Genomic DNA, 26,608 nt, shown 5'->3' on the forward strand with positions numbered 1-26,608 from the left:
AAAATATAATCATATTAAGACAAAGACAATCAAATCAATCAAATTTCTGTATGTATTGTGTAGTCCATTATTATCTGTAGAAAGATAGCAAAGGGACTTCACACTTTGCAGCCTCTTTGATTAAACATAGCCAACTCTGTCCATTTTATATTTGAGACCACTTCTTCCCAATTAATCTACAGCCAGGCCATTTGGGCAAGTTCTACTGTTATTCTTAATGTGTACTTTACTATAATTTTCCATTTTTTTCTTTTAGCATACAGTAAGGAGAATCATTTACAAATATTTATTGTGTTTATGAATTTTCATTCCACAAAAGAGCATTTTAAGTTAATTGATTGCCTAATCTTGGCAAACCAGATGGCCCCCATATGTTGTGCAAGTGTTGAGGAAGACCTTAGTCCAAGTCAAATGAAAAGATTTTTATCCTTGACTATATATTGTATTATGCATCTATGTCATTGGGGGTCATTCTGAGTTGATCGCTAGCTGAATTTGTTCGCAGTGCAGCAATCAGGCTAAAAAACATCAGTTTTGCACATGCATATGCGGCGCAATGCACACGCATGACGTATGGGCACAATGAATGATATAGTTTTGCACAGGGTTTAGTGATGCATTTCAGTCGCACTGCTTGCTGCAGAGTGATTGACATGAAGTGGGCATTTCTGGGTGGCAACTGACTGTATTCAGGGAGTGTGCAGAAAAACGCAGGCATGGCTGGGCAAACGCTGGGTGGGTTTGTGACGTCAAATCCGGAACTGAATAGTCTGAAGTGATTGCAAGTGCTGAGTAGGTTTTGAGCTACTCAGAAACTACCCCAAAAAATTTGCAGGCACTCTGTGATACAACCGTTTGCACTTCTGCTAAGCTAAAATACACTCCGAGTGGTAAATTTACTAAGATGGGAGTTCTATTTAAGAATGGATGTTGCCCATAGCAACCAATCAGATTCCAAGTATTATCTTCTAGAAGGTGCCAGATAAATGAGAAGTAGAATATGATTGGTTGCTATGGGCAACATCCCATCTTAAATAGAACTCCCATCTTAGTAAATTTACCCCCCAGTGTGCAGCGGCATAGCATTTGCACGGCTGCTAAAACTAGCGAGCGATCAACTCGGAATGACCCCCAATGTCTTCTGAAACACCAAGTTTAATTGGAGAGAACAGAAGTAATGGTGATCAGGATAGAGTATAGCACATAAAATATGTGAATAAACTTCACTAGTACAGGTGAAATGAATCACGTGAGGAAAATGTTCTTTATTAGCAAAGGCTATTTTGTAAAGGAGGGCCTATATTTTAACAAGAGGCACTACTGTAAAGAATAACACAATTGCATTAAAATAACTGGTGATACATTTATTTGAAAGAATCAAAGTTTTTGACTTAACTCTTCATAATTAAATTTTTTATACCATAAACATGACATGTAAGGTTATGAATTAGGTTACCTTTCTTTGGTTTTGTTGGTTCTTCAAGTTTTTTCACTTGTTTTTCTGAAAAATAAATTGTCAATGAGTGGGTCTCAAGCATCATAACATTTTAGTTAATAGTTGGGTATTGTTTTTTCTCATCTAGATAAGATACTTTATATGGTTACCTGTCTTTAGTTCTGCTGGCTCCTCATGTTTTTTTACTAGTGAATCTAAAAAAGAGATGACTAGTGAGTGATGTACTATCTGCCTTTTATCATAAATGCTATGTTTCATGAGTTTCTCTCAAAAATAAGTGCTGTATTGGCTTCAATGGGTCACTATAATTAATTATTATAAGCATATGCTCAAATTAACATATCAGTCAAGAAAATAGCTTTTTTCTACACCAATCACAATCAATGTCTATAATAGTGAAGAGGTTGAATGATTTCTACAAGATAACTATTTAACAACAAATTCCTCTCAATAATAGTGCCACAGTGGAGAATTAATTTATAAAATAATTACAATTTAAATGTGTTTCTCGTGGTCCAAGCCCTTACAAATAACAAGGAACTTTATTGATCATCTTCAAACCTCATTAACTCATCTTTTGCAATCGAGGTCTGACATAGAGTCAGTACAGTTTTTAATTAGAATTGCGCTTTTTAGATTTGTGCTGTAACAGTGAAAGCCATCTACTTCCCAAAGTCCCTATTACCGGGTCCAGATAAATTTGAGCTAGAGTCAATTGTCCTGAAACACTTCAGGAAAGTTAAAATACTGCATATGTTTACCTTTCTTCTCTTTTGCTGGTTCTTCAGCTTTTTTCACTTGTGTCTCTGCAAAAGAAATTGTTAACGATTGAGTGACAGTGCATATTGAAATTTTTCTACAAAAAGGATTTCATTTTAGATTAAATAAAATATTTTTTTCTGTATCTTTGGCACTGAAGTTTTTCCATGTTTTTGAATAGTGTCACAAAATGAAAATTGCTAGTGAATAAGTGGCAATCCACAGCTTCTATAAATGCTAGATTGATAACATAAAATGTCTCTTAAAAGCTCTTGTTACAATAGGTAGAATGTTTCAAATGACTGAATTATCACAATTACCATTTTTACTGGTCATCAAAGTATAGATAATGGCTCCACCTCTGCTTGCCTCCTCAACTACACTTTATCAGTTTATGGAACCTTAAACATTTTTAATTGCTTTATTCGTAAAGTATACTAAATCCACATACATTGCAGTAATTGAATTTGGAATGTTCCATATTTATTCTGAATGGTACAGTATTGGACCACTATCAGATCTCTTTCAGCACATATGTCCAATTACATATACCAAATCATAACAGCCATCTTATGGTTTAACGTGTATTCAAATACCGCACATCCTTCTTTCAATTTTTTAAAACTCAAAATAAGTAGTGAAGATATTACATGTAGACAACAATACAGCAACAGTACTAAAAATCTATATCAATTTGTCACATATGATGCACTGGACTATCTTATATGTCCCTATCCATGTTCTTCTCAGTCTTCTTACAAAATGAAATGTCTGTACCTTTTCTCATATACAACTAAACGACTATTCCCTACCTGCCCAGTTTATTTTTCATAGCCCCCAGTGGGCATTTCCTACACTAATGGTAAAGCTGTTTCGATTATACATATTGGTTATTTAAGTATCTCCTGTATTACCACAGTATTCACCATTAAAGCATGTAGCCCATTATCCATTAAGACAATCATGTACTTTTTCAAACCATCTATGTTTTTACCTTTCTTTGTTTCTACAGACTCTTTTTCTTGCTTTTTCTCTGGTGTTTCTAAATTTGAAAAATATTATTATATAACTGGCATAGACCATGCAAAATTGATAATGTTGATGAAATCTAAGGAATGTATTTTAAAATCAGTTCATTTATATATTTAAATATTAAACTGAAAGAAAACAAATCTGTTAAAAAGTTATGTATCATAACAATCCAAAATATAATCATATTAAGACAAAGGCAATCAAATCAATCAAATTGATGTATGTATTGTGTAGTCCATTATTAGCTGTAGAAAGATAGCAAAGGGACTGCACACTTTGCAGCCTCTTTGATTAAACATAGCCAACTCTGTCCATTTTATATTTGAGACCACTTCTTCCCAATTAATCTACAGCCAGGCCATTTGGGCAAGTTCTACTGGTATTCTTAATGTGTACTGGACTATAATTTTCCATTTTTGTCTTTTAGCATACAGTAAGGAGAATCATTTGCAAATATTTATTCAAATATTTATTGTGTTTATGAATTTTCATTCCACAAAAGAGCATTTTAAGTTAATTGATTGCCTAATCTTGGCAAACCAGATGGCCCCCATATGTTGTGCAAGTGTTGAGGAAGACCTTAGTCCAAGTCAAATGAAAAGATTTTTATCCTTGACTATTTATTGTATCTATGTCATTGGGGGTCATTCTGAGATGATCGCTAGCTGAATTTGTTCGCAGCGCAACAATCAGGCTAAAAAACATCAGTTTTGCACGTGCGGCGCAATGCACACGCATGACGTACGGGCACAATGAACTATATAGTTTTGCACAGAGTTTAGTGATGCATTTCAGTCGCACTGATTGCTGCAGAGTGATTGACATGAAGTGGGCATTTCTGGGTGGCAACTGACTGTATTCAGGGAGAGTGCAGAAAAACGCAGGCATGGCTGGGCAAACGCTGGGTGGGTTTGTAACGTCAAATCCGGAACTGAATAGTCTGAAGTGATTGCAAGTGCTGAGTAGGTTTTGAGCTACTCAGAAACTACCCAAAAAAATTTGCAGGCACTCTGTGATACAACCGTTCGCACTTCTGCTAAGCTAAAATACACTCCGAGTGGTAAATTTACTAAGATGGGAGTTATATTTAAGATGGGGTGTTGCCCATAGCAACCAATCAGATTCCAAGTATTATCTTCTAGAAGGTGCCAGAGAAATGAGAAGTAGAATCTGATTGGTTGCTATGGGCAACATCCTATCTTAAATAGAACTCCCATCTTAGTAAATTTACCCCCCAGTGGGCAGCGGCATAGCATTTGCACGGCTGCTAAAACTAGCGAGCGATCAACTCGGAATGACCCCCAATGTCTTCTGAAACACCAAGTTTAATTGGAGAGAACAGAAGTAATGGTGATCAGGATAGAGTATAGCACATAAAAAATGTGAATAAACTTCACTAGTACAGGTGAAATGAATCACATGAGGGAAATGTTCTTTATTAGCAAAGGCTATTTTGTAAAGGAGGGCCTATATTTTAACAAGAGGCACTACTGTAAAGAATAACACAATTGCATTAAAATACCTGGTGATATATTTATTTGAAGGAATCAAAGTTCTTGACTTAACTCTTCATAGTTAACATTTTTCTACGATAAGCATGACATGTAAGGTTTTGTATTAGGTTACCTTTCTTTGGTTTTGTTGGTTCTTCAAGTTTTTTCACTTGTTTTTCTGAAAATAAATTGTCAATGAGTGGGTCTCAAGCATTATAACATTTTAGTTAATAGTTGGGTATTGTTTTTTCTCATCTAGATAAGATACTTTATATGGTTACCTGTCTTTAGTTCTGCTAGCTCCTCATGTTTTTTCACTAGTGAATCTAAAAAAGAGATGACTAGTGAGTGATGTACTATCTGCCTTTTATCATAAATGCTATGTTCCATAAGTTTAGCTCAAAAATAAGTGCTATATTGGCTTCAATGGGTCACTATAATTAATTATTAAGCATATGCTCAAATTAACATATCAGTCAAGAAAATAGCTTTTTTCTACACCAATCACAATCAATGGGGGTAATTCCAAGTTGATCGCAGCAGGATTTTTGATAGCAATTGGGCAAAACCATGTGCACTGCAGGGGAGGCAGATATAACATGTGCAGAAAGAGTTAGATTTGGGTGGGTTATTTTATTTCTGTGCAGGGTAAATACTGGCTGCTTTATTTTTACACTGCAAATTAGATTGCAGATTGAACACACCCCACCCAAATCTAACTCTCTCTGCACATGTTAAATCTGCCTCCCCTGCAGTGCACATGGTTTTGCCCAATTGCTAACAAAAATCCTGCTGCGATCAACTTGGAATTACCCCCAATGTCTATAATAGTGAAGAGGTTGTGTAATTTCTACAAGATAACTAATTAACAATAAATTCCTCTCAATAATAGTGCCACAGTGGAGAATTCATTTATAAAATAATTACAATTTAAATTTGTTTCTCGTGGTCCAAGCCCTCACAAATAACAAGGAACTTTATTGATCATCTTCATACCTCATTAACTCATCTTTTGCAATCGAGGTCTGACATAGAGTCAGTACAGTTTTTAATTAGAATTGTGCTTTTTAGATTTGTGCTGTAACAGTGAAAGCCATCTACTTCCCAAAGTCCCTATTACCGGTTCCAGATAAATTTGAGCTAGAGTCAATTGTCCTGAAACATTTCAGGAAAGTTAAAATACTGCATATGTTTACCTTTCTTCTCTTTTGCTGGTTCTTCAGCTTTTTTCACTTGTGTCTCTGCAAAAGAAATTGTTAACGATTGAGTGACAGTGCATATTGAAATTTTTCTGCAAAATTGATTTCATTTTAGATTAAATAAAATATTTTTTTCTGTATCTTTGGCACTGAAGTTTTTTCATGTTTTTGAATAGTGTCACAAAATGAAAATTGCTAGTGAATAAGTGGCAATCCACAGCTTCTATAAATGCTAGATTGATAACCTAAAATGTCTCTTAAAAGCTCTTGTTACAATAGGTAGAATGTTTCAAATGACTGAATTATCACAATTACCATTTTTACTGGTCATCAAAGTATAGATAATGGCTCCATCTCTGCTTGCCTCCTCAACTACACTTTATCAGTTTATGGAACCTTAAACATTTTTCATTGCTTTATTCGTAAAGTATACTAAATCCACATACATTGCAGTAATTGAATTTGAAATGTTCCATATTTATTCTGAATGGTACAGTATTGGACCACTAACAGATCTCTTTCAGCACATATGTCCAATTACATATACCAAAACATAACAGCCATCTTATGGTTTAAAGTGTATTCAAACACCGCACATCCTTCTTTCAATTTTTAAAACTCATAATAGGTAGTGAAAATATTACATGTAGACAACAATACAGCAACAGTACTAAAAATCTATATCAATTTGTCACATATGATGCACTGGACTATCTTATATGTCCCTATCCATGCTCTTCTCAGTCTTCTTACAAAATGACATGTCTGTACCTTTTCTCAGATACAACTAAACGACTATTCCCTACCTGCCCAGTTTTATTTTTCAAAGCCCCCAGTGCGCATTTCCTACACTAATGGTAAAGCTGTTTCGATTATACATATTGGATATTTAAGTATCTCCTATATTACCACAGTATTCACCATTAACGCATGTAGCCCATTATCCATTAAGCCAATCATGTACTTTTTCAAACCATCTATGTTTTTACCTTTCTTTGTTTCTACAGACTCTTTTTCTTGCTTTTTCTCTGGTGTTTCTAAATTTGAAAAATATTATTATATAACTGGCAAAGACCATGCAAAATTGATAATGTTGATGAAATCTGAGGAATGTATTTTAAAATCAGTTCATTTATACATTTAAATATTAAACTGAAAGAAAACAAATCTGTTAAAAAGTTATGTATCATAACAATCCAAAATATAATCATATTAAGACAAAGACAATCACATCAATCAAATTTCTGTATGTATTGTGTAGTCCAATATTATCTGTAGAAAGATAGCAAAGGGACTGCACACTTTGCAGCCCCTTTGATTAAACATAGCCAACTCTGTCCATTTTATATTTGAGACCACTTCTTCCCAATTAAACTACAGCCAGGCCATTTGGGCAAGTTCTACTGTTATTCTTAATGTGTGCTGGACTATAATTTTCCATTTTTTTCTTTTAACATACAGTAAGGAGAATCATTTGCAAATATTTATTCAAATATTTATTGTGTTTATGAATTTTCATTCCACAAAAGAGCATTTTAAGTTAATTGATTGCCTAATCTTGGCAAACCAGATGGCCCCCATATGCTGTGCAAGTGTTGAGGAAGACCTTAGTCCAAGTCAAATGAAAAGATTTTTATCCTTGACTATATATTGTATTATGCATATATGTCATTGGGGGTCATTCTGAGTTGATCGCTAGCTGAATTTGTTCGCAGTGCAGCAATCAGGCTAAAAAACATCAGTTTTGCACATGCATATGTGGCGCAATGCACACACATGACGTATGGGCACAATGAACGATATAGTTTTGCACAGGGTTTAGTGATGCATTTCAGTCGCACTGCTTGCTGCAGAGTGATTGACATGAAGTGGGCATTTCTGGGTGGCAACTGACTGTATTCAGGGAGTGTGCAGAAAAACGCAGGCATGGCTGGGCAAACACTGGGTGGGTTTGTGACGTCAAATCCGGAACTGAATAGTCTGAAGTGATTGCAAGTGCTGAGTAGGTTTTGAGCTACTCAGAAACTACCCCAAAAAATTTGCAGGCACTCTGTGATACAACCGTTCGCACTTCTGCTAAGATAAAATACACTCCGAGTAGTAAATTTACTAAGATGGGAGTTCTATTTAAGATGGGATGTTGCCCATAGCAACCAATCAGATTCCAAGTATTATCTTCTAGAAGGTGCCAGATAAATGAGAAGTAGAATCTGATTGGTTGCTATGGGCAACATCCCATCTTAAATAGAACTCCCATCTTAGTAAATTTTCCCCCCAGTGTGCAGCGGCATAGCATTTGCACAGCTGCTAAAACTAGTGAGCGATCAACTCGGAATGACCCCCAATGTCTTCTGAAACACCAAGTTTAATTGGAGAGAACAGAAGTAATGGTGATCAGGATAGAGTAGAGCACATAAAAAATGTGAATAAACTTCACTAGTACAGGTGAAATGAATCACGTGAGGAAAATGTTCTTTATTAGCAAAGGCTATTTTGTAAAGGAGGGCCTATATTTTAACAAGAGGCACTACTGTAAAGAATAACACAATTGCATTAAAATACCTGGTGATATATTTATTTGAAGGAATCAAAGTTCTAGACTTAACTCTTCATAGTTAACATTTTTCTACGATAAGCATGACATGTAAGGTTTTGTATTAGGTTACCTTTCTTTGGTTTTGTTGGTTCTTCAAGTTTTTTCACTTGTTTTTCTGAAAATAAATTGTCAATGAGTGGGTCTCAAGCATCATAACATTTTAGTTAATAGTTGGGTATTGTTTTTTTCTCATCTAGATAAGATACTTTATATGGTTACCTGTCTTTAGTTCTGCTAGCTCCTCATGTTTTTTCACTAGTGAATCTAAAAAAGAGATGACTAGTGAGTGATGTACTATCTGCCTTTTATCATAAATGCTATGTTCCATACGTTTAGCTCAAAAATAAGTGCTATATTGGCTTCAATGGGTCACTATAATTAATTATTATAAGCATATGCTCAAATTAACATATCAGTCAAGAAAATAGCTTTTTTCTATACCAATCACAATCAATGTCTATAATAGTGAAGAGGTTGTATGATTTCTACAAGATAACTACTTAACAACAAATTCCTTTCAATAATAGTGCCACAGTGGAGAATTCATTTATAAAATAATTACAATTTAAATTTGTTTCTCGTGGTCTAAGCCCTCACAAATAACAAGGAACTTTATTGATCATCTTCATACCTCATTAACTCATCTTTTGCAATCGAGGTCTGACATAGAGTCAGTACAGATTTAAATTAGAATTGCGCTTTTTAGATTTGTACTGTAACAGTGAATGCCATCTACTTCCCAAAGTCCCTATTACCGGTTCCAGATAAATTTGAGCTAGAGTCAATTGTCCTGAAACACTTCAGGAAAGTTAAAATACTGCATATTTTTACCTTTCTTCTCTTTTGCTGGTTCTTCAGCTTTTTTCACTTGTGTCTCTGCAAAAGAAATTGTTAACGATTGAGTGACAGTGCATATTGAAATTTTTCTACAAAAAGGATTTCCTTTTAGATTAAATAAAATATTTTTTTCTGTATCTTTGGCACTGAAGTTTTTTCATGTTATTGAATAGTGTCACAAAATTAAAATTGCTAGTGAATAAGTGGCAATCCACAGCTTCTATAAATGCTAGATTGATAACCTAAAATGTCTCTTAAATGCTCTTTTTACAATAGGTAGATGTTTCAAATGACTGAATTATCACAATTACCTTTTTTACTGGTCATCAAAATATAGATTATGGCTCCATCTCTGCTTGCCTCCTCAACTACACTTTAACAGTTTATGGAACCTTAAAGATTTTTCATTGCTTTATTCGTAAAGTATACTAAATCCACATACATTGCAGTAATTGAATTTGGAATGTTCCATATTTATTCTGAATGGTACAGTATAGGACCACTATCAGATCTCTTTCAGCACATATGTCCAATTACATATACCAAAACATAACAGCCATCTTATGGTTTAAAGTGTATTCAAACACCGCACATCCTTCTTTCAATTTTTTTAAAACTCAAAATAGGTAGTGAAGATATTACATGTAGACAACAATACAGCAACAGTACTAAAAATCTATATCAATTTGTCACATATGATGCACTGGACTATCTTATATGTCCCTATCCATGCTCTTCTCAGTCTTCTTACTAAATGACTTGTCTGTACCTTTTCTCATATACAACTAAACGACTATTCCCTACCTGCCCAGTTTTATATTTCATAGCACCCAGTGCGCATTTCCTACACTAATGGTAAAGCTGTTTCGATTATACATATTTGATATTTAAGTATCTCCTGTATTATCACAGTATTCACCATTAATGAATGTAACCCATTAGCCATTAAGCCAATCATGTACTTTTTCAAACCATCTATGTTTTTACCTTTCTTTGTTTCTACAGACTCTTTTTCTTGCTTTTTCTCTGGTGTTTCTAAATTTGAAAAATATTATTATATAACTGGCATAGACCATGCAAAAATAGATAATGCTGATGAAATCTGAGGAATGTATTTTAAAATCAGTTCATTTATATATTTAGATTTTAAACTGAAAAAAAACAAATCTGTTAAAAAGTTATGTATCATAACAATCCAAAATATAATCATATTAAGACAAAGACAATTAAATCAATCAAAATTCTGTATGTATTGTGTAGTCCATTATTAGCTGTAGAAAGATAGCAAAGGGACTTCACACTTTACAGACTCTTTGATTAAACATAGCCAATTCTGTCCATTTTATATTTGATACCACTTCTTCCCAATTAATCTGCAGCCAGGCCATTTGGGCAAGTTCTACTGTTATTCTTAATGTGTACTGGCCTATAATTTTCCATTTTTTCTTTTGGCATACAGTAAGGAGAATCATTTGCAAATATTTATTCAAATATTTATTGTGTTTATGAATTTTCATTCCACAAAAGAGCATTTTAAGTTAATTGATTGCCTAATCTTGGCAAACAAGATGGCCCCCATATGCTGTGCAAGTGTTGAGGAAGACCTTAGTCCAAGTCAAATGAAAAGATTTTTATCCTTGACTATATATTGTATTATGTATCTATGTCAATGGGGGTCATTCTGAGTTGATCGCTTGCTGAATTTGTTCGCAGCGCAGCAATCAGGCTAAAAAACATCAGTTTTGCACATGAATATGCGGCGCAATGCACACGCATGACGTACGGGCACAACAAACGATATAGTTTTGCACAGGGTTTAGTGATGCATTTCAGTCGCACTGCTTGTTGCAGAGTGATTGACATGAAGTGGGCATTTCTGGGTGGCAACTGTCTGTATTCAGGGAGTGTGCAGAAAAATGCAGGCATGGCTGGGCAAACGCTGGGTGGGTTTGTGATGTCAAATCCGGAACTGAATAGTCTGAAGGGATTGCAAGTGCTGAGTAGGTTTTGAGTTACTCAGAAACAATCCCCAAAAAAATTGCAGGCACTCTGCAATACAACCGTCCGCACTTCTGCTAAGCTAAACTACACTCCGAGTGGTAAATTTACTAAGATGGGAGTTCTATTTAAGATGGGATGTTGCCCATAGCAACCAATCAGAATCCAAGTATTATCTTCTAGAAGGTGCCAGATAAATGAGATGTAGAATCTGATTGGTTGCTATGGGCAACATCCCATCTTAAATAGAACTCCCATCTCAGTAAATTTACCGCCCAGTGTGCAGCGGCATAGCATTTGCACGGCTGCTAAAACTAGCGAGCGATCAACTCGGAATGACCCCCAATGCCTTCTAAAACACCAAGTTTAGTTGGAGAGAACAGAAGTAATGTTGATCAGGATAGAGTATAGTACATAAAAAATGTGAATAAACTTCACTAGTACAGGTGAAATGAATCACGTGAGGAAAATGTTCTTTGTTAGCAAAGGCTATTTTGTAAAGGAGGGCCTATATTTTAACAAGAGGCACTACTGTAAAGAATAACACAATTGCATTAAAATACCTGGTGATATATTTATTTTAAGGAATCAAAGTTTTTGACTTAACTCTTCATAATTAAATTTTTTCTACCATAAGCATGACATGTAAGGTTATGAATTGGGTTACCTTTCTTTGGTTTTGTTGGTTCTTCAAGTTTTTTCACCTGTTTTTCTGAAAATAAATTTGTCAATGAGTGGGTCTCAAGCATCATAACATTTTAGTTAATAGTTGGGTATTGTTTTTTCTCATCTAGATAAGATACTTTATATGGTTACCTGTCTTTAGTTCTGCTGGCTCCTCATGTTTTTTCACTAGGGAATCTAAAAAAGAGATGACTAGTGAGTGATGTACTATCTGCCTTTTATCATAAATGCTATGTTCCATGAGTTTAGCTCAAAAATAAGTGCTGTATTGGCTTCAATGGGTCACTATAATTAATTATTATAAGCATATGCTCAAATTAACATATCAGTCAAGAAAATAGCTTTTTTCTATACCAATCACAATCAATGTCTATAATAGTGAAGAGGTTGTAGGATTTCTATAAGATAACTACTTAACAACAAATTCCTCTCAATAATAGTGCCACAGTGGAGAATTCATTTATAAAATAATTACAATTTAAATTTGTTTATCAGGGTCCAAGCCCTCACAAATAACAAGGAACTTTATTGATCATCTTCATACCTCATTAACTCATCTTTTGCAATCGAGGTCTGACATAGAGTCAGTACAGATTTAAATTAGAATTGCGCTTTTTAGATTTGTACTGTAACAGTGAATGCCATCTACTTCCCAAAGTCCCTATTACCGGTTCCAGATAAATTTGAGCTAGAGTCAATTGTCCTGAAACACTTCAGGAAAGTTAAAATACTGCATATTTTTACCTTTCTTCTCTTTTGCTGGTTCTTCAGCTTTTTTCACTTGTGTCTCTGCAAAAGAAATTGTTAACGATTGAGTGACAGTGCATATTGAAATTTTTCTACAAAAAGGATTTCCTTTTAGATTAAATAAAATATTTTTTTCTGTATCTTTGGCACTGAAGTTTTTTCATGTTATTGAATAGTGTCACAAAATTAAAATTGCTAGTGAATAATTGGCAATCCACAGCTTCTATAAATGCTAGATTGATAACCTAAAATGTCTCTTAAATGCTCTTTTTACAATAGGTAGATGTTTCAAATGACTGAATTATCACAATTACCTTTTTTACTGGTCATCAAAGTATAGATTATGGCTCCATCTCTGCTTGCCTCCTCAACTACACTTTAACAGTTTATGGAACCTTAAAGATTTTTCATTGCTTTATTCGTAAAGTATACTAAATCCACATACATTGCAGTAATTGAATTTGGAATGTTCCATATTTATTCTGAATGGTACAGTATAGGACCACTATCAGATCTCTTTCAGCACATATGTCCAATTACATATACCAAAACATAACAGCCATCTTATGGTTTAAAGTGTATTCAAACACCGCACATCCTTCTTTCAATTTTTAAAACTCATAATAGGTAGTGAAAATATTACATGTAGACAACAATACAGCAACAGTACTAAAAATCTATATCAATTTGTCACATATGATGCACTGGACTATCTTATATGTCCCTATCCATGCTCTTCTCAGTCTTCTTACAAAATGACATGTCTGTACCTTTTCTCAGATACAACTAAACGACTATTCCCTACCTGCCCAGTTTTATTTTTCAAAGCCCCCAGTGCGCATTTCCTACACTAATGGTAAAGCTGTTTCGATTATACATATTGGATATTTAAGTATCTCCTATATTACCACAGTATTCACCATTAACGCATGTAGCCCATTATCCATTAAGCCAATCATGTACTTTTTCAAACCATCTATGTTTTTACCTTTCTTTGTTTCTACAGACTCTTTTTCTTGCTTTTTCTCTGGTGTTTCTAAATTTGAAAAATATTATTATATAACTGGCAAAGACCATGCAAAATTGATAATGTTGATGAAATCTGAGGAATGTATTTTAAAATCAGTTCATTTATACATTTAAATATTAAACTGAAAGAAAACAAATCTGTTAAAAAGTTATGTATCATAACAATCCAAAATATAATCATATTAAGACAAAGACAATCACATCAATCAAATTTCTGTATGTATTGTGTAGTCCAATATTATCTGTAGAAAGATAGCAAAGGGACTGCACACTTTGCAGCCCCTTTGATTAAACATAGCCAACTCTGTCCATTTTATATTTGAGACCACTTCTTCCCAATTAAACTACAGCCAGGCCATTTGGGCAAGTTCTACTGTTATTCTTAATGTGTGCTGGACTATAATTTTCCATTTTTTTCTTTTAACATACAGTAAGGAGAATCATTTGCAAATATTTATTCAAATATTTATTGTGTTTATGAATTTTCATTCCACAAAAGAGCATTTTAAGTTAATTGATTGCCTAATCTTGGCAAACCAGATGGCCCCCATATGCTGTGCAAGTGTTGAGGAAGACCTTAGTCCAAGTCAAATGAAAAGATTTTTATCCTTGACTATATATTGTATTATGCATATATGTCATTGGGGGTCATTCTGAGTTGATCGCTAGCTGAATTTGTTCGCAGTGCAGCAATCAGGCTAAAAAACATCAGTTTTGCACATGCATATGTGGCGCAATGCACACACATGACGTATGGGCACAATGAACGATATAGTTTTGCACAGGGTTTAGTGATGCATTTCAGTCGCACTGCTTGCTGCAGAGTGATTGACATGAAGTGGGCATTTCTGGGTGGCAACTGACTGTATTCAGGGAGTGTGCAGAAAAACGCAGGCATGGCTGGGCAAACACTGGGTGGGTTTGTGACGTCAAATCCGGAACTGAATAGTCTGAAGTGATTGCAAGTGCTGAGTAGGTTTTGAGCTACTCAGAAACTACCCCAAAAAATTTGCAGGCACTCTGTGATACAACCGTTCGCACTTCTGCTAAGATAAAATACACTCCGAGTAGTAAATTTACTAAGATGGGAGTTCTATTTAAGATGGGATGTTGCCCATAGCAACCAATCAGATTCCAAGTATTATCTTCTAGAAGGTGCCAGATAAATGAGAAGTAGAATCTGATTGGTTGCTATGGGCAACATCCCATCTTAAATAGAACTCCCATCTTAGTAAATTTTCCCCCCAGTGTGCAGCGGCATAGCATTTGCACAGCTGCTAAAACTAGTGAGCGATCAACTCGGAATGACCCCCAATGTCTTCTGAAACACCAAGTTTAATTGGAGAGAACAGAAGTAATGGTGATCAGGATAGAGTAGAGCACATAAAAAATGTGAATAAACTTCACTAGTACAGGTGAAATGAATCACGTGAGGAAAATGTTCTTTATTAGCAAAGGCTATTTTGTAAAGGAGGGCCTATATTTTAACAAGAGGCACTACTGTAAAGAATAACACAATTGCATTAAAATACCTGGTGATATATTTATTTGAAGGAATCAAAGTTCTAGACTTAACTCTTCATAGTTAACATTTTTCTACGATAAGCATGACATGTAAGGTTTTGTATTAGGTTACCTTTCTTTGGTTTTGTTGGTTCTTCAAGTTTTTTCACTTGTTTTTCTGAAAATAAATTGTCAATGAGTGGGTCTCAAGCATCATAACATTTTAGTTAATAGTTGGGTATTGTTTTTTTCTCATCTAGATAAGATACTTTATATGGTTACCTGTCTTTAGTTCTGCTAGCTCCTCATGTTTTTTCACTAGTGAATCTAAAAAAGAGATGACTAGTGAGTGATGTACTATCTGCCTTTTATAATAAATGCTATGTTCCATACGTTTAGCTCAAAAATAAGTGCTATATTGGCTTCAATGGGTCACTATAATTAATTATTATAAGCATATGCTCAAATTAACATATCAGTCAAGAAAATAGCTTTTTTCTATACCAATCACAATCAATGTCTATAATAGTGAAGAGGTTGTATGATTTCTACAAGATAACTACTTAACAACAAATTCCTTTCAATAATAGTGCCACAGTGGAGAATTCATTTATAAAATAATTACAATTTAAATTTGTTTCTCGTGGTCTAAGCCCTCACAAATAACAAGGAACTTTATTGATCATCTTCATACCTCATTAACTCATCTTTTGCAATCGAGGTCTGACATAGAGTCAGTACAGATTTAAATTAGAATTGCGCTTTTTAGATTTGTACTGTAACAGTGAATGCCATCTACTTCCCAAAGTCCCTATTACCGGTTCCAGATAAATTTGAGCTAGAGTCAATTGTCCTGAAACACTTCAGGAAAGTTAAAATACTGCATATTTTTACCTTTCTTCTCTTTTGCTGGTTCTTCAGCTTTTTTCACTTGTGTCTCTGCAAAAGAAATTGTTAACGATTGAGTGACAGTGCATATTGAAATTTTTCTACAAAAAGGATTTCCTTTTAGATTAAATAAAATATTTTTTTCTGTATCTTTGGCACTGAAGTTTTTTCATGTTATTGAATAGTGTCACAAAATTAAAATTGCTAGTGAATAAGTGGCAATCCACAGCTTCTATAAATGCTAGATTGATAACCTAAAATGTCTCTTAAATGCTCTTTTTACAATAGGTAGATGTTTCAAATGACTGAATTATCACAATTACCTTTTTTACTGGTCATCAAAATATAGATTATGGCTCCATCTCTGCTTGCCTCCTCAACTACACTTTAACAGTTTATGGAACCTTAAAGATTTTTCATTGCTTTATTCGTAAAGTATACTAAATCCACATACATTGCAGTAATTGAATTTGGAATGTTCCATATTTATTCTGAATGGTACAGTATAGGACCACTATCAGATCTCTTTCAGCACATATGTCCAATTACATATACCAAAACATAACAGCCATCTTATGGTTTAAAGTGTATTCAAACACCGCACATCCTTCTTTCAATTTTTTTAAAACTCAAAATAGGTAGTGAAGATATTACATGTAGACAACAATACAGCAACAGTACTAAAAATCTATATCAATTTGTCACATATGATGCACTGGACTATCTTATATGTCCCTATCCATGCTCTTCTCAGTCTTCTTACTAAATGACTTGTCTGTACCTTTTCTCATATACAACTAAACGACTATTCCCTACCTGCCCAGTTTTATATTTCATAGCACCCAGTGCGCATTTCCTACACTAATGGTAAAGCTGTTTCGATTATACATATTTGATATTTAATTATCTCCTGTATTATCACAGTATTCACCATTAATGAATGTAACCCATTAGCCATTAAGCCAATCATGTACTTTTTCAAACCATCTATGTTTTTACCTTTCTTTGTTTCTACAGACTCTTTTTCTTGCTTTTTCTCTGGTGTTTCTAAATTTGAAAAATATTATTATATAACTGGCATAGACCATGCAAAAATAGATAATGCTGATGAAATCTGAGGAATGTATTTTAAAATCAGTTCATTTATATATTTAGATTTTAAACTGAAAAAAAACAAATCTGTTAAAAAGTTATGTATCATAACAATCCAAAATATAATCATATTAAGACAAAGACAATTAAATCAATCAAAATTCTGTATGTATTGTGTAGTCCATTATTAGCTGTAGAAAGATAGCAAAGGGACTTCACACTTTACAGACTCTTTGATTAAACATAGCCAATTCTGTCCATTTTATATTTGATACCACTTCTTCCCAATTAATCTGCAGCCAGGCCATTTGGGCAAGTTCTACTGTTATTCTTAATGTGTACTGGCCTATAATTTTCCATTTTTTCTTTTGGCATACAGTAAGGAGAATCATTTGCAAATATTTATTCAAATATTTATTGTGTTTATGAATTTTCATTCCACAAAAGAGCATTTTAAGTTAATTGATTGCCTAATCTTGGCAAACAAGATGGCCCCCATATGCTGTGCAAGTGTTGAGGAAGACCTTAGTCCAAGTCAAATGAAAAGATTTTTATCCTTGACTATATATTGTATTATGTATCTATGTCAATGGGGGTCATTCTGAGTTGATCGCTTGCTGAATTTGTTCGCAGCGCAGCAATCAGGCTAAAAAACATCAGTTTTGCACATGAATATGCGGCGCAATGCACACGCATGACGTACGGGCACAACAAACGATATAGTTTTGCACAGGGTTTAGTGATGCATTTCAGTCGCACTGCTTGTTGCAGAGTGATTGACATGAAGTGGGCATTTCTGGGTGGCAACTGTCTGTATTCAGGGAGTGTGCAGAAAAATGCAGGCATGGCTGGGCAAACGCTGGGTGGGTTTGTGATGTCAAATCCGGAACTGAATAGTCTGAAGGGATTGCAAGTGCTGAGTAGGTTTTGAGTTACTCAGAAACAATCCCCAAAAAAATTGCAGGCACTCTGCAATACAACCGTCCGCACTTCTGCTAAGCTAAACTACACTCCGAGTGGTAAATTTACTAAGATGGGAGTTCTATTTAAGATGGGATGTTGCCCATAGCAACCAATCAGAATCCAAGTATTATCTTCTAGAAGGTGCCAGATAAATGAGATGTAGAATCTGATTGGTTGCTATGGGCAACATCCCATCTTAAATAGAACTCCCATCTCAGTAAATTTACCGCCCAGTGTGCAGCGGCATAGCATTTGCACGGCTGCTAAAACTAGCGAGCGATCAACTCGGAATGACCCCCAATGCCTTCTAAAACACCAAGTTTAGTTGGAGAGAACAGAAGTAATGTTGATCAGGATAGAGTATAGTACATAAAAAATGTGAATAAACTTCACTAGTACAGGTGAAATGAATCACGTGAGGAAAATGTTCTTTGTTAGCAAAGGCTATTTTGTAAAGGAGGGCCTATATTTTAACAAGAGGCACTACTGTAAAGAATAACACAATTGCATTAAAATACCTGGTGATATATTTATTTTAAGGAATCAAAGTTTTTGACTTAACTCTTCATAATTAAATTTTTTCTACCATAAGCATGACATGTAAGGTTATGAATTGGGTTACCTTTCTTTGGTTTTGTTGGTTCTTCAAGTTTTTTCACCTGTTTTTCTGAAAATAAATTTGTCAATGAGTGGGTCTCAAGCATCATAACATTTTAGTTAATAGTTGGGTATTGTTTTTTCTCATCTAGATAAGATACTTTATATGGTTACCTGTCTTTAGTTCTGCTGGCTCCTCATGTTTTTTCACTAGGGAATCTAAAAAAGAGATGACTAGTGAGTGATGTACTATCTGCCTTTTATCATAAATGCTATGTTCCATGAGTTTAGCTCAAAAATAAGTGCTGTATTGGCTTCAATGGGTCACTATAATTAATTATTATAAGCATATGCTCAAATTAACATATCAGTCAAGAAAATAGCTTTTTTCTATACCAATCACAATCAATGTCTATAATAGTGAAGAGGTTGTAGGATTTCTATAAGATAACTACTTAACAACAAATTCCTCTCAATAATAGTGCCACAGTGGAGAATTCATTTATAAAATAATTACAATTTAAATTTGTTTATCAGGGTCCAAGCCCTCACAAATAACAAGGAACTTTATTGATCATCTTCATACCTCATTAACTCATCTTTTGCAATCGAGGTCTGACATAGAGTCAGTACAGATTTAAATTAGAATTGCGCTTTTTAGATTTGTACTGTAACAGTGAATGCCATCTACTTCCCAAAGTCCCTATTACCGGTTCCAGATAAATTTGAGCTAGAGTCAATTGTCCTGAAACACTTCAGGAAAGTTAAAATACTGCATATTTTTACCTTTCTTCTCTTTTGCTGGTTCTTCAGCTTTTTTCACTTGTGTCTCTGCAAAAGAAATTGTTAACGATTGAGTGACAGTGCATATTGAAATTTTTCTACAAAAAGGATTTCCTTTTAGATTAAATAAAATATTTTTTTCTGTATCTTTGGCACTGAAGTTTTTTCATGTTATTGAATAGTGTCACAAAATTAAAATTGCTAGTGAATAAGTGGCAATCCACAGCTTCTATAAATGCTAGATTGATAACCTAAAATGTCTCTTAAATGCTCTTTTTACAATAGGTAGATGTTTCAAATGACTGAATTATCACAATTACCTTTTTTACTGGTCATCAAAATATAGATTATGGCTCCATCTCTGCTTGCCTCCTCAACTACACTTTAACAGTTTATGGAACCTTAAAGATTTTTCATTGCTTTATTCGTAAAGTATACTAAATCCACATACATTGCAGTAATTGAATTTGGAATGTTCCATATTTATTCTGAATGGTACAGTATAGGACCACTATCAGATCTCTTTCAGCACATATGTCCAATTACATATACCAAAACATAACAGCCATCTTATGGTTTAAAGTGTATTCAAACACCGCACATCCTTCTTTCAATTTTTTTAAAACTCAAAATAGGTAGTGAAGATATTACATGTAGACAACAATACAGCAACAGTACTAAAAATCTATATCAATTTGTCACATATGATGCACTGGACTATCTTATATGTCCCTATCCATGCTCTTCTCAGTCTTCTTACTAAATGACTTGTCTGTACCTTTTCTCATATACAACTAAACGACTATTCCCTACCTGCCCAGTTTTATATTTCATAGCACCCAGTGCGCATTTCCTACACTAATGGTAAAGCTGTTTCGATTATACATATTTGATATTTAATTATCTCCTGTATTATCACAGTATTCACCATTAATGAATGTAACCCATTAGCCATTAAGCCAATCATGTACTTTTTCAAACCATCTATGTTTTTACCTTTCTTTGTTTCTACAGACTCTTTTTCTTGCTTTTTCTCTGGTGTTTCTAAATTTGAAAAATATTATTATATAACTGGCATAGACCATGCAAAAATAGATAATGCTGATGAAATCTGAGGAATGTATTTTAAAATCAGTTCATTTATATATTTAGATTTTAAACTGAAAAAAAACAAATCTGTTAAAAAGTTATGTATCATAACAATCCAAAATATAATCATATTAAGACAAAGACAATTAAATCAATCAAAATTCTGTATGTATTGTGTAGTCCATTATTAGCTGTAGAAAGATAGCAAAGGGACTTCACACTTTACAGACTCTTTGATTAAACATAGCCAATTCTGTCCATTTTATATTTGATACCACTTCTTCCCAATTAATCTGCAGCCAGGCCATTTGGGCAAGTTCTACTGTTATTCTTAATGTGTACTGGCCTATAATTTTCCATTTTTTCTTTTGGCATACAGTAAGGAGAATCATTTGCAAATATTTATTCAAATATTTATTGTGTTTATGAATTTTCATTCCACAAAAGAGCATTTTAAGTTAATTGATTGCCTAATCTTGGCAAACAAGATGGCCCCCATATGCTGTGCAAGTGTTGAGGAAGACCTTAGTCCAAGTCAAATGAAAAGATTTTTATCCTTGACTATATATTGTATTATGTATCTATGTCAATGGGGGTCATTCTGAGTTGATCGCTTGCTGAATTTGTTCGCAGCGCAGCAATCAGGCTAAAAAACATCAGTTTTGCACATGAATATGCGGCGCAATGCACACGCATGACGTACGGGCACAACAAACGATATAGTTTTGCACAGGGTTTAGTGATGCATTTCAGTCGCACTGCTTGTTGCAGAGTGATTGACATGAAGTGGGCATTTCTGGGTGGCAACTGTCTGTATTCAGGGAGTGTGCAGAAAAATGCAGGCATGGCTGGGCAAACGCTGGGTGGGTTTGTGATGTCAAATCCGGAACTGAATAGTCTGAAGGGATTGCAAGTGCTGAGTAGGTTTTGAGTTACTCAGAAACAATCCCCAAAAAAATTGCAGGCACTCTGCAATACAACCGTCCGCACTTCTGCTAAGCTAAACTACACTCCGAGTGGTAAATTTACTAAGATGGGAGTTCTATTTAAGATGGGATGTTGCCCATAGCAACCAATCAGAATCCAAGTATTATCTTCTAGAAGGTGCCAGATAAATGAGATGTAGAATCTGATTGGTTGCTATGGGCAACATCCCATCTTAAATAGAACTCCCATCTCAGTAAATTTACCGCCCAGTGTGCAGCGGCATAGCATTTGCACGGCTGCTAAAACTAGCGAGCGATCAACTCGGAATGACCCCCAATGCCTTCTAAAACACCAAGTTTAGTTGGAGAGAACAGAAGTAATGTTGATCAGGATAGAGTATAGTACATAAAAAATGTGAATAAACTTCACTAGTACAGGTGAAATGAATCACGTGAGGAAAATGTTCTTTGTTAGCAAAGGCTATTTTGTAAAGGAGGGCCTATATTTTAACAAGAGGCACTACTGTAAAGAATAACACAATTGCATTAAAATACCTGGTGATATATTTATTTTAAGGAATCAAAGTTTTTGACTTAACTCTTCATAATTAAATTTTTTCTACCATAAGCATGACATGTAAGGTTATGAATTGGGTTACCTTTCTTTGGTTTTGTTGGTTCTTCAAGTTTTTTCACCTGTTTTTCTGAAAATAAATTTGTCAATGAGTGGGTCTCAAGCATCATAACATTTTAGTTAATAGTTGGGTATTGTTTTTTCTCATCTAGATAAGATACTTTATATGGTTACCTGTCTTTAGTTCTGCTGGCTCCTCATGTTTTTTCACTAGGGAATCTAAAAAAGAGATGACTAGTGAGTGATGTACTATCTGCCTTTTATCATAAATGCTATGTTCCATGAGTTTAGCTCAAAAATAAGTGCTGTATTGGCTTCAATGGGTCACTATAATTAATTATTATAAGCATATGCTCAAATTAACATATCAGTCAAGAAAATAGCTTTTTTCTATACCAATCACAATCAATGTCTATAATAGTGAAGAGGTTGTAGGATTTCTATAAGATAACTACTTAACAACAAATTCCTCTCAATAATAGTGCCACAGTGGAGAATTCATTTATAAAATAATTACAATTTAAATTTGTTTATCAGGGTCCAAGCCCTCACAAATAACAAGGAACTTTATTGATCATCTTCATACCTCATTAACTCATCTTTTGCAATCGAGGTCTGACATAGAGTCAGTACAGATTTAAATTAGAATTGCGCTTTTTAGATTTGTACTGTAACAGTGAATGCCATCTACTTCCCAAAGTCCCTATTACCGGTTCCAGATAAATTTGAGCTAGAGTCAATTGTCCTGAAACACTTCAGGAAAGTTAAAATACTGCATATTTTTACCTTTCTTCTCTTTTGCTGGTTCTTCAGCTTTTTTCACTTGTGTCTCTGCAAAAGAAATTGTTAACGATTGAGTGACAGTGCATATTGAAATTTTTCTACAAAAAGGATTTCCTTTTAGATTAAATAAAATATTTTTTTCTGTATCTTTGGCACTGAAGTTTTTTCATGTTATTGAATAGTGTCACAAAATTAAAATTGCTAGTGAATAATTGGCAATCCACAGCTTCTATAAATGCTAGATTGATAACCTAAAATGTCTCTTAAATGCTCTTTTTACAATAGGTAGATGTTTCAAATGACTGAATTATCACAATTACCTTTTTTACTGGTCATCAAAGTATAGATTATGGCTCCATCTCTGCTTGCCTCCTCAACTACACTTTAACAGTTTATGGAACCTTAAAGATTTTTCATTGCTTTATTCGTAAAGTATACTAAATCCACATACATTGCAGTAATTGAATTTGGAATGTTCCATATTTATTCTGAATGGTACAGTATAGGACCACTATCAGATCTCTTTCAGCACATATGTCCAATTACATATACCAAAACATAACAGCCATCTTATGGTTTAAAGTGTATTCAAACACCGCACATCCTTCTTTCAATTTTTTTAAAACTCAAAATAGGTAGTGAAGATATTACATGTAGACAACAATACAGCAACAGTACTAAAAATCTATATCAATTTGTCACATATGATGCACTGGACTATCTTATATGTCCCTATCCATGCTCTTCTCAGTCTTCTTACTAAATGACATGTCTGTACTTTTTCTCATATACAACTAAACGACTATTCCCTACCTGCCCAGTTTTATATTTCATAGCACCCAGTGCGCATTTCCTACACTAATGGTTAAACTGTTTCGATTATACATATTTGATATTTAAGTATCTCCTGTATTATCACAGTATTCACCATTAATGAATGTAACCCATTAGCCATTAAGCCAATCATGTACTTTTTCAAACCATCTATGTTTTTACCTTTCTTTGTTTCTACAGACTCTTTTTCTTGCTTTTTCTCTGGTGTTTCTAAATTTGAAAAATATTATTATATAACTGGCATAGACCATGCAAAAATAGATAATGTTGATGAAATCTGAGGAATGTATTTTAAAATCAGTTCATTTATATATTTAGATATTAAACTGAAAGAAAACAAATCTGTTAAAAAGTTATGTATCATAACAATCCAAAATATAATCATATTAAGACAAAGACAATTAAATCAATCAAAATTCTGTATGTATTGTGTAGTCCATTATTAGCTGTAGAAAGATAGCAAAGGGACTTCACACTTTACAGACTCTTTGATTAAACATAGCCAATTCTGTCCATTTTATATTTGATACCACTTCTTCCCAATTAATCTGCAGCCAGGCCATTTGGGCAAGTTCTACTGTTATTCTTAATGTGTACTGGCCTATAATTTTCCATTTTTTCTTTTGGCATACAGTAAGGAGAATCATTTGCAAATATTTATTCAAATATTTATTGTGTTTATGAATTTTCATTCCACAAAAGAGCATTTTAAGTTAATTGATTGCCTAATCTTGGCAAACCAGATGGCCCCCATATGCTGTGCAAGTGTTGAGGAAGACCTTAGTCCAAGTCAAATGAAAAGATTTTTATCCTTGACTATATATTGTATTATGTATCTATGTCAATGGGGGTCATTCTGAGTTGATCGCTAGCTGAATTTGTTCGCAGCGCAGCAATCAGGCTAAAAAACATCAGTTTTGCACATGCATATGCGGCGCAATGCACACGCATGACGTACGGGCACAACAAACGATATAGTTTTGCACAGGGTTTAGTGATGCATTTCAGTCGCACTGCTTGTTGCAGAGTGATTGACATGAAGTGGGCATTTCTGGGTGGCAACTGTCTGTATTCAGGGAGTGTGCAGAAAAATGCAGGCATGGCTGGGCAAACGCTGGGTGGGTTTGTGATGTCAAATCCGGAACTGAATAGTCTGAAGGGATTGCAAGTGCTGAGTAGGTTTTGAGTTACTCAGAAACTATCCCCAAAAAAATTGCAGGCACTCTGCAATACAACCGTCCGCACTTCTGCTAAGCTAAACTACACTCCGAGTGGTAAATTTACTAAGATGGGAGTTCTATTTAAGATGGGATGTTGCCCATAGCAACCAATCAGATTCCAAGTATTATCTTCTAGAAGGTGCCAGATAAATGAGATGTAGAATCTGATTGGTTGCTATGGGCAACATCCCATCTTAAATAGAACTCCCATCTCAGTAAATTTACCGCCCAGTGTGCAGCGGCATAGCATTTGCACGGCTGCTAAAACTAGCGAGCGATCAACTCGGAATGACCCCCAATGCCTTCTAAAACACCAAGTTTAGTTGGAGAGAACAGAAGTAATGTTGATCAGGATAGAGTATAGTACATAAAAAATGTGAATAAACTTCACTAGTACAGGTGAAATGAATCACGTGAGGAAAATGTTCTTTGTTAGCAAAGGCTATTTTGTAAAGGAGGGCCTATATTTTAACAAGAGGCACTACTGTAAAGAATAATACAATTGCATTAAAATACCTGGTGATATATTTATTTTAAGGAATCAAAGTTTTTGACTTAACTCTTCATAATTAAAATTTTTCTACCATAAGCATGACATGTAAGGTTATGAATTGGGTTACCTTTCTTTGGTTTTGTTGGTTCTTCAAGTTTTTTCACCTGTTTTTCTGAAAATAAATTTGTCAATGAGTGGGTCTCAAGCATCATAACATTTTAGTTAATAGTTGGGTATTGTTTTTTCTCATCTAGATAAGATACTTTATATGGTTACCTGTCTTTAGTTCTGCTGGCTCCTCATGTTTTTTCACTAGGGAATCTAAAAAAGAGATGACTAGTGAGTGATGTACTATCTGCCTTTTATCATAAATGCTATGTTCCATGAGTTTAGCTCAAAAATAAGTGCTGTATTGGCTTCAATGGGTCACTATAATTAATTATTATAAGCATATGCTCAAATTAACATATCAGTCAAGAAAATAGCTTTTTTCTATACCAATCACAATCAATGTCTATAATAGTGAAGAGGTTGTAGGATTTCTATAAGATAACTACTTAACAACAAATTCCTCTCAATAATAGTGCCACAGTGGAGAATTCATTTATAAAATAATTACAATTTAAATTTGTTTATCAGGGTCCAAGCCCTCACAAATAACAAGGAACTTTATTGATCATCTTCATACCTCATTAACTCATCTTTTGCAATCGAGGTCTGACATAGAGTCAGTACAGTTTTTTATTAGAATTGCGCTTTTTAGATTTGTGCTGTAACAGTGAAAGCCATCTACTTCCCAGAGTCCCTATTACCGGTTCCAGATAAACTTAAGCTACAGTCAATTGTCCTGAAACACTTCAGGAAAGTTAAAATACTGCATATGTTTACCTTTCTTCTCTTTTGCTGGTTCTTCAGCTTTTTTCACTTGTATCTCTGCAAAAGAAATTGTTAACGATTGAGTGACAGTGCATAT

At 34.3% G+C, this 26,608-nt stretch overlaps 1 long non-coding RNA gene across 1 annotated transcript in view; it reads right to left on the reverse strand.

The window, feature by feature from the left end:
- Positions 1–1,605: 1,605 nt before the first annotated feature.
- Positions 1,606–26,608, reverse strand: part of LOC134911579 (uncharacterized) — a 56,856-nt gene continuing 31,853 nt past the window's right edge. Inside the window, exon 3 of the long non-coding RNA XR_010176693.1 lies at positions 1,606–1,650. This is a non-coding gene — a long non-coding RNA (uncharacterized LOC134911579). The remainder of the gene's footprint in view (positions 1,651–26,608) is intronic.

The sequence above is a fragment of the Pseudophryne corroboree genome, chromosome 4 (genome assembly GCF_028390025.1).
Source record: "Pseudophryne corroboree isolate aPseCor3 chromosome 4, aPseCor3.hap2, whole genome shotgun sequence".
Classification (NCBI taxonomy): domain Eukaryota; kingdom Metazoa; phylum Chordata; class Amphibia; order Anura; family Myobatrachidae; genus Pseudophryne; species Pseudophryne corroboree.